Genomic DNA, 18242 nt, shown 5'->3' with positions numbered 1-18242 from the left:
TACAGGGTCACACCAATGAGAAGAGTGTCCATGGTGCACAGGGTCACACCAATGAGAAGAGTGCCCACGGTGCAGAAAGTCACACCTGTGAGAATAGTGCTCACCCAGACAGTGTCCTCCCAGGCTTTCTCACTCCTCTATTTTCACTGGAGAGAACTTCTCCCTCTCTACAGACCTTGCCCATTTTGAAATCATTCTCCTATTCTGAAAGGGACCTGGAAATTGATATTCCCCTTGAAAGCACAAGAGACTGTTACTCTACTTTAGGAAGAGAGCACATATTCTAAGTCTTTATTACTGGCTCCTCTCCCCAGGTGGAGGCGATGGGAACATCAAAGATCCTTGCCCAGTAAGATGAGTAACCATCAATCCACACTCTACTAATTATCCAATACACTCTCAAAGAGAACAGGCTTTCAGTTTCTAACCATAATGGAGAGCGCCTTCTAATAACCATAGTGAGAAACTGTCTAACACATCACAAACAATTACCAGAGGATTCTGAAAAGTAGGCATTAATGTTCAGATTGAGTTGGAAAGTCAAAACAACCAGTACAGAACTTGGGGGGGCTCATTAGATATTTGTCCCCTTTGGTCTCTTGGTTTTGACTAGAGGGTTTCCTCCCTTATGGAACTAGACAGCGTGGCTGAACAACAGGACAGTAAGAGTAAACAGTCAATCAAAATATACACTGCAAGGGGCTGCAGTACTTCAAAGGAAATAAAACAATGATACTCACATTTAAAGAATCTTCACTGGGGAGGGGGTGAGTAGCCGAGTGCTTGCCTGGCGTGCAAAAGGTCCTAGGTTCAGTTCTAGGACAGAGAGAGGAGGAGAGAGAGACAGAGAGAGAATAAGAAAGTGAGCAGGCGGGGTCGGGGCTATGAATCTCATACAAACCTCCAGCTTAGGGAAACAAAACAAGGAGAAAAACTGAACCCAAAGCAAGCAGAAGGCAATAATAAAGATAATGGAAAAATCAATGAAATTGAATGATTTGAAAAACAATAGAGTGAATCAGTGAAATTTTGAAAAGATCAATAAAATTGACAAACTTCTAGACATGTAGACCAAGAAAAACACAAATTACTAACATCAAGAGCGACATTGCCGATATCAGGACACCACTGTATATCCCACTAGTAGTACAAGGAATAAAAGAAAAGTCTATGATAAGTACATACTAATAATTCTGAAGCCTCAGGTGAAATGAATCAATTCTTTGATGGATACAAACTACCAAATCTTGTTCAACAGAAATAGATAGTCTAAATAATTAGATCTTTATGAAAGAAATTTAATCAGTAGTTCAATTCCCACCCCAAATAAACAAAGCTCTGGGCTCATGTGGCTTACTTTGTGAATTCCACAAAGTGTTTAGGAGGAGAAAGTACATCAGTTTCATACAGCTTCTTCACAAAGCCCCTCCCAACGCACTTTCTGAGCCTAGCATTGTACTGACATCAAAAGCACATAAAGTATTGCATGGAAAGAAACTGCAAACCAGTGACTTCTGGACCTCATGTCAAAAATCCTCAACAAAGCAAAAGTCATCTCCAGTAACATCTATAATAGGGATCTAGCATGACCAAGTGGAGCTATTCCAAGAATATAAATCTGCTGATTTATAACAATCCAACAATATGATCTCCACTTGTTGGGAACTTTGTAATATAGATAATAATGAGGAGGAGAAGAAAATGAGAAATTTCCATCAGTGGCTGTTTATGCTAGACTGTACTGAGCATCTTCCTACCCTTAACCAGAAAAAGCCTTTGTGGTGAGGGATGGGGTGTACATGTTTCCTCTATGTATTTGTTAATTTTCTCCTTGTTGTGACCAAACACCTGGCAGGAACAAGTTAAAGGAGGAAGGGCATCTTTGGCTCCCAGTCTAAGAAGGAATGCAGTCTACCACAGAGGGCAGATATGGCAGCAGAAGCGTGGGGCTACTGCTCATGATGCCACTGAACCGGGAAGCAGAGGGCAGATGGGAAATGGAGCTCAATGAGGAGGCTCAGATCTGCCTCCAAGCCAGACTTCCTCTGGTGAGATTGCCTCCCCCAGGTTCCACAACCTTCCAAACTAGAGTCTCTGGTTTCGGGGAAAAGGATTGAAATACATGAACCCACAGCCCACGGTGATCTCACAGACTATTGGTGGCCTTTTCTGGTTGATGTTGGAACATAATCACGCAGGCAATTCATATGAGATACCCAGGGGGAACTGGTCAGGGCTGGGGGTGTGATGCTGGCTAGAGAAAAGAGACACAACAATGCCTCCCACAGCCTCCTGGGAAAGATCCAGTCTCGAGCCTCAATCCAAATCAACAAAACCAACACCAGCTCAGAAAAGGACAAGCAAAAACTAATATTTTCTGAAGAAATTAGCCAACACAGAAGCTTTCTTTAGTAGATGACGTGCTCAGCAAACATATTGGACAAAAATGGGGCTATCGGATGACCCCTTTCTTTGTAAAGTGACATTGAGACCTGGGGACTGGCTGTTCTTCCCTTGACAAAAGCCCACCAATCCAGGATTTGATGGGTCCATTACAACAAGCCCCACTCCCCAGTACGGAGACACAGAAGGATGCAGGCCTGCCAAGAAGTCTGACTCATCAACCAAATGGTACTCCAAGGACACCCAAGGACATGGCTGGAGCTGCAGCCACCTGGGAAGCAAACTGAGAGCCAGGAGGCTGCCCAGACCCAAACTGAGTCTGTGAGATGTGGGCTGGGAAGGTCAGCCAGATCTCAGCTCCACCCTTCCCACCTCCTTTGTCTTTAGTGACTAGTTTTAGCTCCCCTTAATCTCAATGGAACCCCAGATTTCTTTCTCTCAGATACAGACTTAAAAGAATGGAAAACAAAACACCTTCTTTTATAGGAATGTGGGAAAATTAAATGAGCTGAAGAGCAGTCAGAGTTACAAAGCTAGTAATATATCTTTGGTAAGGGTTAACATTGCTCACACTCTCTGTCTCTTATAGATGAAGAGCTATTTAGATTCTTCTCCAAGAGCAAAGAAGGAAAGCAGGCTTGGAACCTCCAAATATTTTCAACTATCAGACCAGTTCAAATGAAACCCTACAAATCTCATCTTAACCACACAAAGGCCACACATGCCCATTGTCAACTCAAGTTAGTCCTCAGTAGCCTGCCCGCCCAGAACCTCTGACCATGTCAGTGAGGCATTCAGCCCAGAACATCCTGAAGAGCCTGGCTACTGTGCACACTTAAGTTCCCTACCCATCTTGGGCTGGATGGAGGCAGGGAGGAGATTCAACCTTTCAAGTTGTGTCATATCACGTGGTCTCTGGTTAAAAAAAAAAAGAAATTGCCAACGAAGTTCAGTACGTGTAGACGGCAGGTTCGGCAAAGCTCTTGGCAATACTTCACGTTTGGTGCTGGATTAACTGATCCTGAAAACAATAAAGAGAAGACAGTCCCTGAAAGGTTGTCTCCATCTTATAAACCTTTGCTAATTAAGTTAATTCCACTTTTCTTGCTTTCTTCAAACTCCTTATGCACTAACTCTTCCCCCACTAGCTGTTTGCTCACACAAGCCTCATGCACCAGAACAAGAGCCCTCTTGTGGTCAGGATGGTATCTTGTTTGTCCTTGGGTGCCCAGATCCCAGCATGGTGCATGTCACTTAGACTCAATAAAGGTTGAAGGAATGCGCAAAATTCCACTCTATCAGTGAAAGCTTTAATCTCCCTGTAAGTGTGCCATCTAAACACTTCTCTCTGAGGACATTGGCCTGGTATTTCCCCTTGGTGCTATAACTGGAGGATGTTGCCTGAATAATTCCGCAGGAGCAGGAGAAACTGGCCTCCTTCTGAGCTTTTCCTGTTAACCCAGACCACTGCCAAGGCTGCTAATACCATTTCCCTGGGCGCACCGCGGAGGAAGCCAGGCTTTATTACTCTAAGGTGTTTACTTCATGTAGCAACTTGCTTTTTAATGAGCTTGTTTATCTCACCATCTTGGATGTGAATATTGTCGAGAGGGAAGTGTGCTGATTGACTGTTACCAAGCAAAGAAGAAAGCCTCCAGGGAGAGCATCAGACACATGCTATGTGCTAACAATTATTCAATAAGTAAGCTCTCTTTTCTTAAAAAAAAAAAAAAGTAGGAATAAAGCAAAAAATGAGCAACAGAAAAATGATAAAAGTTAGAAAGTTGTTCATATCTCTAACTTCCAGCTGGAACCTGCTGGATACTAAGCTGGCTTCAGGGACATCCTCTTTATGGGAAAAGATAATTCTGGACATAAAGGTAGGTTTAAGGTCGACTATCCCGTATTATCAGTGTTTCCTTTCCTGTTTGGTTTTCATGGTAGCAGTCTGTTTATTGAAATTTGGCACTTTCTTATAGGATGGTTCTGGTTCATTGCTCTGTATTTGCTAACGGCCCCCTTTCCGGATGCATTCTCTATGTTTCTCTACTGTATACTGTGACCACAGGCTGGTCCCATTGTCACCCTAGCCTAGGTGGCCTTCCCTCTGTCTTCTAACTGGACTTGGCCTCTCCTGGCCCACTCCACTTCCATACCAAGCCCCTTCCCTGGAGCATCAGGCTTCTGGGGTAACAGTAATACCTGCTGCAGACTTCCTGCCTCTGAGTTGCCCCTCACTGAGTTCTAATAACCCTGTCTTTCTCCCTTGCTTCTTTTTTTTTTTTGCTTATTCATATCTTTTTTAATGCTTTAAGAGATATATTTGAAATATGTATACATTGAACACCAAAAATAATGGCATAAATATTCACAGTGGTAGTCAAATAACTATTATCCAGAAAAAATACATCTCCTTGCTTCTTGAGTCCTTGAGGCCACAGCTGCCTCTCTCTGTGGCTGAACTCTGGATGCCTCCACACGTCTTGTCTGTTGCTTCAACCTTGACCCCCCCTTCTATAGCTTTTTTTTTTAGTTCACATTTCTCAATTTCCACTGTTTATGGTGAATACTTATATAATCTATAGCAAATCAAAGGTGGCACCCAGTTGTCATTTTTCATTTCCTGGTCCTCTTTAGTGCTTTCACGGTTTACTACTTTCTTCCAATTTCATCCATGTGTTTGGTTCCCACTGCAATCAAGTTGTTATCCACAGTGCATAGTTTAGAATGGTGTGACTCTGATGCTGAGCCACTTATCCAAAAGTATTCAGGCATCCAGTTACCTTTTCCAAGGAAAAAAATAAATTCATACAAACATATTCTGAAACAAGAAAACTTAAATTCTTCTTAGGAAGGTGAGAAAAGACAGGAACAAAGCAAATAAGGATAGACTGACCTCAGAAGCAGGGCCCATTTTCCCATGACATCAGTCTAAGGGAGACAGCATGGCCTCTAGGTGCAGTCGTTCATAGGAACTGTCTCAGAGAATGACACACATTTGTCCTGCTGTGTCACTGACGCAGCCACAGCAACAGGAGGATGGTAAGAGAGAAATTGGAGAGAAAGGAGGGAAGGAAGGCATTCAGATAGGGGGAGTGGAGTTGGGGGAGGTGAATTTCTACATGTAGAAAAACACAGTTAGATGGCATGGCTAGTGGAGATCCATCTTTCAAGGTTTGTGGGGAAAAAAACCTACTGAAGATGTTCAGAAAGCCTCATTTGCAAACACAACCTGTCTGCAGCAGGGAGTAGTAAGCTTCCCTGTGCCAGGGGAAGATGTGTTTAAATCTCATGGCAGCTTTGCTAGCCGTTTACCTTAGGGCATGAGGAGAGAAGCCAGGAATGCTTACGAAGGAGTGGCTACAGTGTAGAATGTGGACACCAGGTGAAGGGGAGGATGACAAGGTGGAGTTGGGGTGGGCAGGGACCTGGTGGGGTCAGTGGATTGTTGGTCTTAAGGAGGTAGAAGGTAATTCTTAAGTAAGTTACCCGAGAGGGTTGAACTTTGTGCCTGGAGTTGAGATTCTGGATGACCTTGCTATCCCCAATATCTTGTTCTTGTTTTTGTCCTCAGCATTTAGTGCAATGTTTGACACGAAGCCAGCAGCACCAGATGACGCATGAAAAGGAGAATTGCCAGCCTCAGGGGAAGCTCAGATTCAGAAGGAGAAAAGCATTTTGTCCCTGCTCCCATCTATTTTATGAGCACTTTGGAAACCTCCTTTCTTTCTTCTCCTTCCCTGCATTCTTACCTTCTCCCTCTCTGTGTCTGTCTGTCAGTCTCTCTCTCTCTCTCTTCCTCTCTCTGTGTCTATCTGTCTTTCTTTCTTTCTCGGTGTCTGTCTTTCTGTCACTGTCTGTCTCTGCCTCTGTCTCTCTGCTCAAACAACTCCCCATTTCCTTGAATACTATTTCTCTCTCCTTATTCTGCTTCCTATGATCAAACTTTCCTGATAAATCTTAGCCAAATTAGAAGTTATCTTCTCTCACAGTCACAGTGTGCTACTGGTACCAAGGTTGCAGCTCCCTCTTCCTTTGGTTTTCATGACTGCTCTTAGCCGTCTTTGCTTGACCACAAGCTTTATGGAGGGAGCTTTCCAGCGCGATTCAGTTTGGTAGGTTCCACACTGTCTACCACATCGCAGAAACACCATCAACCTTTGTTGAATAAATATGTGATGTGACATTTGGAGCTCTACACATGAGAGGCACTGCCTAATCAAATGATAAACCAACCCAGTTAATCTTAGGAAGAAGGAAACAATGGAACTAATGAACAGTGAGCTTCTCTTGAATACATAGACTCAAAGTCAGTTCTTATATTTAGCAACAGAGGTGGGAACTGAAATTACTGTCTCAAAAAAAATCAGTCTATTAGGTTAGCTTTTACATAATGACAGAATCAAGGCAGCCCCAGCTCTATGCTCCTGTAGGTTTCTTACCCAAGCAGCTTTGAAATCTTCTGCCACAACTAACCTAGCAATGCCTGTTCAATATAATAAAATGAATAATAATGGCAGACAATAACATCAGTGAATGTTTAGACCTTTGTTAGTTGTTAGTTATTTTGTACACTCATGACACACTTTATTCCCATGAATAGAGTGGGTTGTATGCAATACATGTTTCTATAAACAAAATAAAAAAAGCCACAAAGAGGTGATGCTATTTACCTAAAGTTATGTAACTAATAAACACCAAATTAAAACCTCAGTTCTAAATACTTTTGGCTTTCAGGGGATCTTTGGTTGAAGTATTTTCTCTTGTTGCTTCTTAGGCAGATGGGCATTCCACCTTAGCGCAGGTGAAGTCTTCAATGATGTCCTGAGAGTGGCCACACTACCCAGGGTCTCCTTAGTAGTCCTAGAATGTTCTCTGGATAAAGACTGGTGGCACCTGCTGGGCAACACTGACAATCTCATCTGAAGTGATGTTTCCACTGTGTTTAGTGTTCTGCTTCTTTGTGTCTCTCAGTGGCTCCTTGAGGGCTTGATGATCAGGACAAAGGCAGAAGGTACCACCGCATCTGGTCCTGTCTGTTCTGATTGGTCAGTTTCACTGGTAATCCTGTCCTTTCCAGTAAGGCTGCCTTTGCTATGTCATCACCTACTTTTTTGAGAGGCAGACCCAGGGGACCTATCTTGAGAGCCAAAGTGGATGTGGCAGTGACCTCGCCTCTCGTGCACCTTAGGTACACCTAAGAGTGTCTGTCCTCTGCCCCCCTTTACACACTTGGGAGCTAAGGCCCAGCAGAGAACAGCTAAGGCCTTGAGCCTACTCTGGAAGAACACACTGGCAAAGACTCCACCTACAGTTTGGTCACCAGAAGGTGTGCACCTACTTCGATCTCATTGGGGTCAAACATTGGAAACACAGTGGAGAAGGCTGGTGTCAGATGAACCCAGACTCAGAATGACCAAAGAAGAATGCCCATAGTCTCTTCTGAGTCAAAAGTCAAAATATTTTTTAACTTTTTAAAAACTTAATAATAGGCCGGGCGGTGGTGGCTCACGCCTTTAATCCCAGCACTCGGGAGGCAGAGGCAAGCAGATCTCTGTGAGTTCGAGACCAGCCTGGTCTACAAGAGCTAGTTCCAGGACAGGCTCCAAAACCACAGAGAAACCCTGTCTCGAAAAACAAAACAAAAAAAAAAAACTTAATAATAAATCTGTACTGTTCACTTGTCTTTCCTTTTTCAATGGACTGAAGTTCCTATCACCCAATTTCCCAAGCCAAAGACATGGAAGACAGGGTTAGTTCCCTCCTACTTTGTTTGGCTTTATATTCATAGCACGCAGAAATTAAATAGTGGTTCTGTGTCTGTTGCCACAAACTTGTTATGATTCATTATCATAGTCCTTCTGCATCACTACAGGAAATGTTTTAACAAGTCTTATTACTCTACCATCTAACATCAATGTAACAGCCTTGCTACTACTAAAATGTCACTCATACCCTGTCATGGCTCAGCTCCACATCCTCTAAGCAAATGCCACCTCTTTTAGAATAAATGCCAGTCCTTCTGAGGTCTGATCCTGTTCCCTTTGGTCATGCTACCTTCACTCACTCCCAGCTAGCCCCCTGGGCCTCAGCCTCGGCCTCCGGTACTATGGTCTGGCCACTGACTCTTTTGTCTGACTGCCACTTAATCCCTCACTTCCTTTTTTCTTTTGCTCAGTTGTAACTTCCTCAAGGACACCTAGCGCCATGCTGTTAAATGTTGCAATATCTGTTCACTTTCTCCTTCATAATTCAAAAAAATAATCTATTTATCTTTCTTATTTGGACACATTGACTTTGTAACACACTATATATGCTCTATGGGTTCCTTTCTGTTTTACTATTCTCCCCATCAGAATGTAAGCTATTACAACTTTTTTTTTTGTATTTTACTAGTATGATCCAAGCAGCTAGAAGTGCTGACTAGAACATAGTAAGTTCTTAGTAAACAACTCTTGAATGAATGAATTTCATACAATACTATTTATTTGTGCTAAGAAAAAAATATCTTAGGATAAGAGTCTCTGTAGTGGTGTCTTCTTATCAAGTGTAAATAGGGCAAATGTTTCAAAGTGATAGGTCCCCTGGGTCTGCCTCTCAAAAAAGTAGGTGATGACATCGCAAAGATAGCCTTACTGGAAAGCACAGGATTACCAGTGAAACAGGTTCTCATCTTCTGTGGAAACAAAAGCAGGACCTCTTTTCTAAAGCAACATATCCTTAGACCCAAATTCTGAAATCAAGATACCTTTAAAATATATACGTTGGTTTAGCTTAGCAGCCCATACAATAAAATGTCTCTCTATACTTAGCTTCTTCACATCAAAAAATTCAAGGAAAACACAATAATATACATAATCCAGACTCTCTGTATATATTTCATCTCTATATGGCTTGTTTTACTCTATTCCTTTTTAATGTTTATTTTATTATCTTTACTCCTTTAATCTACAACTGTCTGACGCTGTCTCTTTAAAGACTTTGTTTTATTATTAAACAATTCATTTTTTATTTATAACTTTCAGTATTCTTTTTCTTCCCTCTCTCAAGCCTACATACATTTATCCAATACACTGTGTCTCATTTAGAGGTCTTTTATGTCTGAATTTGTTCTATTGTTTATCTGTAATTTTTTTCTATACAGGATTATTTTTTAAAATGTTAAGCACTTCTTAAGAATTTAAGCTGCAGCATTGTTAGGGTATATACAGCCCTGCCTGCTTGCTCCACACAGGCCAACATGGTGGAAGTCCATTCACCACCTCTGCAAGCCGTGCACATTTCCCCAGTTCCAAGTATGCAGCTGGTCTGTTGAGCCATTAAGCAAGTTCTAACACTCTGCTCACAAACCCCTTTTAAATGCTCCTTGGCCAGACCTCCTGAAAAAGCCAGAGCTGTTTGTGCTGGCAAACCAGGAAGCCTCTGCTTTTTCTTTTTTAAGAAGCCACACAGTTTTTACTGAACCTCTCTTAAAGTAGTTGTGGCATCCCTGTTCACTGCAAGCCCATCTAGAAAAAAAAATTGTGGCTACCAAAAGCCTCTATTCTTTTGTGTCTAGAATTTTTTTATGCTTTCTTAGGTTTTTATGTGGATGCAGTTACCTATGTTGGAGCACCAATTTGTTGTAAGAAGGCTGCTTATTTATTCCCCGGCTGCCCAGACTCCCAAAATAATCACACAGAAACTATATTATTTAAATCACTGCTTGACCCATTAGCTATAACCTCTTATTGGCTAACTCTTACATCTTAATTTAACCCATCTCCATTAATCTGTGCATCACCATGAGATCATGGCCTACCAGCAAGTTTTAGCATGTCTGTCTCCAGCAGCGGCTCCATGGCTTCTCTTTTACTCTGCCTTCCTTCTCCTAGCATTCAGTTTAGTTTTCCCCACCTAGCTAAATTCTGCCCTGCTATAGGTCCAAAGCAGTTTCTTTATTCATTAATGGTAGTCACGGCATTCAGAGGGGGATCCCACATCACCCACTGATACAATAGTGGCATGACTGCCCTTGAGTAACCAACTGCTTTTTGGCCAGGTTTGAGGCCCACTCTACAGGGAATACAGCATGCTTGGTACTGTAAACTTGGTCAAAAGCCTGGAAGGAAAAGCAGGGGAGGGAAGGACAAAAGCAAGGGATGGAAGACACAAGCTTCAGGGAGAATCTACTACTGTTGTTTTGCTAAATTGGCCTGTAGTCAAACTGACTTGCAAATGTTTCTGTTTATACCCATAGACTAGTGCTGTTCTCAGGCTTGTTCAGGATTTTTGCAGTAAGGTGGCAGCTCAAGCAGAGACCTGAAATCTCTTAAGTGCTGAGAATAACTGACTATTGACATCTTAGACTTAAATAGGACATCTGCATCTCCCGTTCAATGTTTCTAAACATCATAGAAGAGGTGAGAAGACTGGCAGAGCTAGAGGACGAAGAGAAGTCCTATAAAAGTCTTCTGGACGTGATGTGGCCATTGCAGTCAGGAGCAGTGTTCAATAAGCTGTGATCACCCATACAGAGCTTTTACACACACACACACACACACACACACACACACACACACACACACACACACAGGGTCAGAGCAAGAGACAGAGACAGACAGGGACAGAGACAGAGAGATAGGTAGAGACACAGAGAGATGGAAGTAGGAGGGAGAAAGGGGTCAACAGGCATAGGAGGGGGAGAAGAGATGGCAATGGGGGACATGAAGATAATCATAACAGATTGAATACATCTATAAATCTGCCAGAAAATCTTAAGCATTAGAAAATCAAAAAGTCGTTCCACTGTCTCAGTACCTTATTGACATCTAGGCCAGTTACAGTCCATAAAAGAACATCATACATTAGATTAAGTTAATGCTTACCTGAATTTGAATTTCACTTTGGTTTAATTTATAATGTATTTTATATAATTTAATCTATTTTTGTTTTTTATAATTGTATAGGAACTGATGACCACAATGTTTTTTTTTTTTATGTGATTTCATCTTATTAATCATTTCAGGTTACATAAACACACAAAAACTTCAATGAGTCCTAGGGATCCACAGGAAATTTTCTTTCATTGTAGAAGCCTTGGTGTTAGTTTAGACATGGGGCCTACCTTGAGTATTTAGGGTTGCAGGGATGAGAATGCCCTTAACCTCTCACCCGTGCAGATGTGAGGCAAATTGGACTCATTGGTAATTCTGTCTTCTAGGTCGGCCAAGCTCATTACCACCCTCATCTCCTGCAGCTCAGTGATTTGTATCATTAGTCCCCAAACATAATTAAGTGCTCACCCTATGCCAAGCCATGACCTAAGTGCTGGGCATGCAAACAGTACTATCTCCAAGTGTCTGCTGCCCCTGTAATCTTTAACATGAACGCATTCTGTAGTCCACAAAGTACTTTGATGTACACTTGCCCTCTGTGGCAAGAATAACCCATGAGGATGCTCACACTTTGAGGAACCGACTGACTGGGCTCAAGGTCACATGCCTTATAATGTCAAAATTCAGGAGTCCTAATTTTTAGCCCTTTGCTCTTTAAATGGTAGCTTTTGCCTTCTCAAACCACAGCACATTTGGCTCCATTCCAAAACTCACACTGACCTCCCTACTTTCTGCCAGGATTTCTGATTCCTTCCTACTTCTGAGTGGGAGGATCACAAAGCAAGAACAGTGTCCTTGTCCTTGGCAAGCTCCATCCTTTCCCATTTAGGTGTGAATACATAGGATCAAACACAAAGTCTATAGCACAGAACGCATCCAGGGCCACTGCTAATGTGCTCAAGTCCAAGGGCTCTGTGTTCACAGATCAGGCAAATACAGACATGCTAATGTGTTCAAGGAAAGTCAGATTATGGATTAGAAAGGATGACTCTCATGTCTGCTTGGCTTTTAATAGCATCACCTGGCAGATGGGACCAAGACTGCATTCTTGCTGCACTATCGAATCCACAGTACACGCTATGTTAAAAATGCCATCTGGCCATCTGGTCACATAGTGTCACACAGCACCCTCGGGGCATCCCACCAGTTCAGATACTTCCTAGCTTTGTCTAGTGCCAGCTCTGAACTGCAGGAAACACTTACAAGGTCCAGAAACCTTATTTTATTTGAACTTAATGTTGCATGTCTACAGTTTTGATCAGGCAGCTGAGGCCTTCCCCTGTTTCTACAGTGCAGACTGTTCAAAATGCCTGTTTTGGATTGTTCACCCCTTGCTGTATCTGTACATCTGCTAAAAAGAGCTAAAAATCAACACTTCAAGTGCATCAGTTTTGAATGGATATCTCCCCCACAAATAATCCTTTGTATTAAAATAGTGCTTCTCTTCAGAGCTTTCAAGGGCAAGTTGTTATCTTCGTCTTCATATGCTAGAAGAGAAAATGGATGAGGAAGAAAGAGAGTTTTGCTGTCATGGCTCTAAATTAGGAGCAGACTTTCCCAAGCATGATAGTCCAGACAAAGCACTTACATCAGAAGGCTAACCCTGAGGACAGAGACCACAGGGGATGGGCTAACGAAATAATATCCAATGCTTGAGCAATGCTGGCCCACACAGAGGAGACTGCCTGATGAAAAAGAAGATCATCACATTCACCATCTGTTATGGTTAGATATGACTTCGGTGTGTCCCCCACAGGCTTGAATGTTGGAAGTTGGGTTGTCACTGGAAAAAGAGGGTGTGGTGGGAACTAGTGAGGCCATCAAATTACTAGGGAAGCTGCCCTTAAAAGGGATTAACATAGTTTTCATGGGACCCCAGCTAATTCCTAAGAAAGAAATTGTTATTGAAAGAAAAATATTGACTTCTCCCTGGGTCCTGGTTCAGTATCTCACTAGGTAATGAATATCTCTCCTGCACTTTTACCATTGGGAGGCATCTAGCCATGATATCCTTGGCAAAGCTGAGCCAGTATAATCATCACATACCTGAACCTCCAAATCTGCAAGCTAGAGATCTTATTCCTTTAGAAAGAAGTGTCAGAAATTTCATTCCAGCAGCATAAAACAGACTAATACACTGTTTCATCTTGTTTTTACCTCATATTTATCTGCATTATAAAATGGAAAAGGTATGATTATATCCTGTATTCTTTATATCTTACTAATAGAGAAAATATTGGAAGGTCAGTGGTGTCAATCTTATTTTGGAGAAGGCCGCTTGTTGGTTCCCGGCTGCCCAGCTAGCTTAGACCCGAAATAATCACACAGAAACTATTAATTAAATCACTGCTTGGCCCATTAGCTCTAGCTTCTTATTGGCTAACTCTTATATTGATTTAACCCATTTCTATTAATCTGTATATCACCACATGGATGTGGCTTACCTGGTAAAGTTCTGGTGTCCCGTCTCTGGCAGGGCTACTTGGTTTCTCTCCGACTGGGCCTCCTTTCTCCCAGCATTCAGCTTAGTTTTCCCTGCCTAGCTCTGTTCCCCTATAGCTCTGCTATAGTCCCAAAGCAGTTTCTTTATTTATCAATGGTATTTAAGCATACAGAGGGAAATCCCACATCAATCCTACACCACACAAGAAAGAACAAATGTTTCTAGTTACAACACCAAGGCCTTTGGCATGTGGAGCTGGTTTAGAATCTGGACTCCATCACTTATCAGTCATTTCACTGGCCAAGGAGCTTCTTCAGCAGCAAATGATAATAATAATACTACCTTTGGAATCTGGGCGAAAAATAGAGATAATTTGTGTGAAAGAGCTAGCCTAGTGCTTGCCTTAGAATAAAGAACCAGTGAATAATTGTTTTGATTCACATTTTATAGTAAATCCCATGCAGAGACAATCTTATTGTCTATTTTCAAACAAGGAAGATGAAGTATATAGAGACTTTTAAAGGAATCCCAAAAGAATTCCCAAGTCACATGCATATCCTCCAGTAGGGGAGGGCAGAAACAAAGTGAAAGTGGACAGGGACTTGCAGGCAGGGGCAGGCCAGTGGGACAGCTTCAGGCCACTCCTGTTGGTGCTTCTTTCAGTAAACATTTACCCACCAAGCTGTAGCATGGAGTCTTTCTTTGTCTACAGTTAATCTGACCTATAATCACACCTTGCTTGGCCCCGCAATAAATTACCCCTCCCCCCTTTTTCTGCCTTCTCATCTATAAGCTGATATCCTAGTGTGCTGACAAAGTTGGTGATTTCCCCATCTCTATCCTGTTGGGAATGGGTGCTGCAGTCATTGAACCTGCAGCGAGAGCTGTGCTATTGCTCCAGCTGCAGCTGTGAGGTTCGAAGAGATTATGCTACGGCTGGCCTTGAAGCACTCACATCGCAGATGGGAGACAGATGAGCACATCATTATTCAAGGATAACCGCTTACTGCAGATAATTGGAACTGATAACTTTTGTGAAAGAGACTATTTGGAGCCACTTTGCTGCTGTGAATGGCTTCAGATGCCATCCTGTAAATTTTATAAATGATATCTGATTTGACCCTGGTGATGATGACCCTGGAACTATTATTTCCTATTTTATAGTTGAGGACATTTCAGCTTGGGGAGGCTAAGTGGCTGGTCCAAAGTCGGCTAGTTTGTTATCAGTAAGACGGTCGTTGGCCCAAATCTACCCATCTCTCTATAAAGCTACTCCCAGAAAGATTTTTAAAAGGGGGGGGAGGGGCAGAAGAAGGAAAAATGGATTTTATCAAGTTCAGGAAAATGAACACTTAAATATCTTAATAATGAACACAAAGGCTTCCTTGTACATGTTTGGCTCATGGTTTGTTCACGCTCATGGTTTGTTCATGCACATGTTTGGTTCAGACTCTGGACATAAGCCTCAGCAATATATTAATCCTCTGTGTGTTGGCATCCCCATCTTAGAAATGGACTAACAGTAGCATCTCCTTCTCAGAGTTACTATGGAGGTTGGAGGTTTTCTTTTGCAAAGAACTTAACATAATGCCTGGGCAGGTGGTAAATGCTCAGCAAATGGCAGGTGAGATGTGGAAAAAACTGTTACAGCATCCCATAGAAGCCTCTGCTGCCAAGAACAGCCTCATCACACTGTCTACTTTTGTCTTCATGCTTTCGACCTGGGTACCTTTCAACTGAACTGCTCTCTGCATCACCTTACAGTCTTGTTTCGTTTATCCCAACTTTTCCTATCAAGTACCATAGCATACACACATAGCAAGAACTCCAAAACTCTCAACAACACTGCTAACTGTATGATAATCTGGAGTTTATCTAAGATTCAACCAACCACATGAAAACAGAATTTTTCAACATGTATGTTTTTCTGTTGACTGCAAGATGCTAAAGTACATTATGAATCATAGAAAACCTATGTCCCATGTAGCAAAAATATGGCATATCTTACACTGTGTCTCTTTAAACATTAGTCATCAATTTACAAAATGCATAGCTCTCATCCCCTATCTCTTCCACTAACGAGAAAGTTAACCAGGAAGTTTGAGTTTACAACCAGAAAGATAACATTCACATTCAAACTTAAGGTTTTCCACAAGCTTGCCTGCCATCAACTTTCAACCTTTCAGATTTCTCCACATTTATTAGCAGCAGGGCTCAAATTGTTTCAGGGCATAACCAGTCAAGGTCAGGGAAGCCGCTTAGAACATCACCCACAGCAAACACTAAGTCATCAGAAATGCAAAGCAGGTTTTTTGTGATAGAGTTGTTGCCTAGTAGACAGCAGGCTCAGGGATTGAGTACCAACATGAAGAAGGAGGAGGAGGAGCCGGAGGAGAGCATCTGACTGGATTCTAGGTTTCACATACCCTTTCCAAAACAGGTAAAGCCTAACTGTGGCTCCTCTGTCCGAAAGAGACAGTGTTCCAACGGGAAGAAAACATGTTCTTCTTGGCATCAACTTCTGTCCACTGAGAAGTTTCTGGTACAGCTGAATATAATTCAGTCATAAAAGGAAGAATGAAGTTCTGTCGTTTGTGGAGACATGGATGAGTGTGAAGACTGTGTTAAGTGAAATAAGCCAGATACAGAGGAACTAATCCCACATAGCCTCACTTAGATGTAGAGTGTAGCAGTAGCATCCACTGAGGGTGAACTACAGAGCTTGGGAAGGGCTGAAGGGAGGAGGAACACATTCTTGTGTTCTGTAAGTTGTCAGTTTCAAAATGACGAAGGAAAGAGGACTTTGTTCTCATCACAGAGAAATGTTGAATATTTAAGACTGCAAATGTGATGGCTACGTTCATTTGATCTTTGCACAATGCAGACATTCATGCAAACAAAACTTCGAAATTAACAAATAGAAACAATTTTAACGCCAATGAAATTTCAAACAAATTAACTAAAAGCAAATGTGAAAATTTGTTATCAGTTGCCACACTACCATTGGTTAAGTCATCTTCCACCCCAAGACAGTGATGCCATGTGAAACCAACCCCACGGTCCTCTAGAACTTGAGAACCTGTGACTGGCGCATGCTTCTGTCCACTAGGAAAGAATGACTTGCTTCATTAGCGTAGTCTCAAATCCTTTAATGAACCTCCAAAATGACAGGTGGCAGAGAATGTAACCCCAGCACGTCAAAGAAACAAATAAGAAAGCAAGAAGTGCCTCTTATGTTAGTGGGCAGAGAGAGAACTACATGCCCAACATTTTCAGGTAAATTTTTCCCCTCTTAAGAAAAAGACTTTCTTCCTGTGTCTGGTCATTTAATATTCCAGATAATGAACAGTGAGCATCAGTTAATGCAGTACAAAGTAACAACAAAGCTCCAATATAAAACTCATGACAAATTTTTAAACAGCTACTTTGATAGCATGTTTACTCTCTTAGTGAGAACATGCTAAGAGGCGGGGTGCTCCTAGGATCTTACATGTATGCATTTGACTTCCACAATATTAGCAAGCATTCATCATTATTATTCTCATTTCAGACACGTGAAAACTGAAGCACCAGGAGTTTAATGTGCCTGAGATTACACAGTGTTTAAGAATGGCACAGGTAAGATTTGAACTTGAGCAGCCTGGTTCTGGGGTCCCTGGCAGCTTCCTCCTTACACTCCACCTTTATAGGGTTAATCACATGCAAAGCTATTGCCCCAAAAGGTCAGTAAAGGGTTAAATATTAACAAACTGCCTGGATCAGTGCTTACCTAAACTGACCTATTCGTACCCCTTCTCTAACTGCACAGAGCATTTGGATTCTAAGTGAGCGGCTCCCAACAACCCTCGACGGCATCCTAGGAACCTGGGAAAAGAAAGATGGCAGCAGCCAAGTCAGCCACAGGCCCTTGCATGACAGATAATTACACATCTGGCAGAACACCTCCACCTGGCTGAGCAAAGCAAAACCATCCTGAGAGAAGCCTGGAGCAACTGTGAGACACAGGAGCAGGAGAAAGGTAGATGGCTGCCGGGAGCGCCAAAGGAACCCCAAAGGCTGTTCCCCTGGACAGCAGGTGTTCCAGAAAGGTCATTCCTCTCGAAAGAGCTACACTGTCATTTCCCACCTCTGTTGTGAAAGTAATCCTCTGAAATGCAGGGTAAGGGTGATGCTGAATCTTGAGTGTGCAGGCCGTGTGCCACACACATTTTCTCTAACACATGCATCCCTCCCCAGCGATTGCTGTGGATCAAGGCATCAAGCACTGTCCTGAGCTGTAAGCCGAGGGGAAGAGAGGAGAATACTGTTTGAGGAATGCTTGTATTTCCATGGGGAGGTCTGACTCAGGCGCAAGCAATGCAAGGAGGAAATGAACTGGAGCAGAACTGGGAAATGTGGGGGGTGGTTCTGAGAGATACCAATGTGCAGGGTGAAGAGAATGGCTTTTTAAAAAGGTATCTGGTTCCCTCAGCTTTCCTAAATAAGTCAACCGTATCCTGTTCAGATTGAGAGCAGGTTCT

At 42.4% G+C, this 18242-nt stretch overlaps 1 long non-coding RNA gene across 1 annotated transcript in view; it reads left to right on the top strand.

Moving 5' to 3' along the window:
• Positions 1-17700, top strand: part of LOC113455640 — a 29230-nt gene extending 11530 nt beyond the window's left edge. Inside the window, exons 2-3 of the long non-coding RNA XR_003376640.1 lie at positions 17273-17340; positions 17531-17700. This is a non-coding gene — a long non-coding RNA (uncharacterized LOC113455640). The remainder of the gene's footprint in view (positions 1-17272; positions 17341-17530) is intronic.
• The last annotated feature ends 542 nt before the right edge of the window (positions 17701-18242 follow it).

This window comes from Microtus ochrogaster, unplaced genomic scaffold (assembly GCF_000317375.1).
Source record: "Microtus ochrogaster isolate Prairie Vole_2 unplaced genomic scaffold, MicOch1.0 UNK70, whole genome shotgun sequence".
NCBI lineage: Eukaryota > Metazoa > Chordata > Mammalia > Rodentia > Cricetidae > Microtus > Microtus ochrogaster.
Note: the sequence above shows the minus strand (reverse complement) of the source record. Positions and strands in the feature narration are given on the sequence as shown.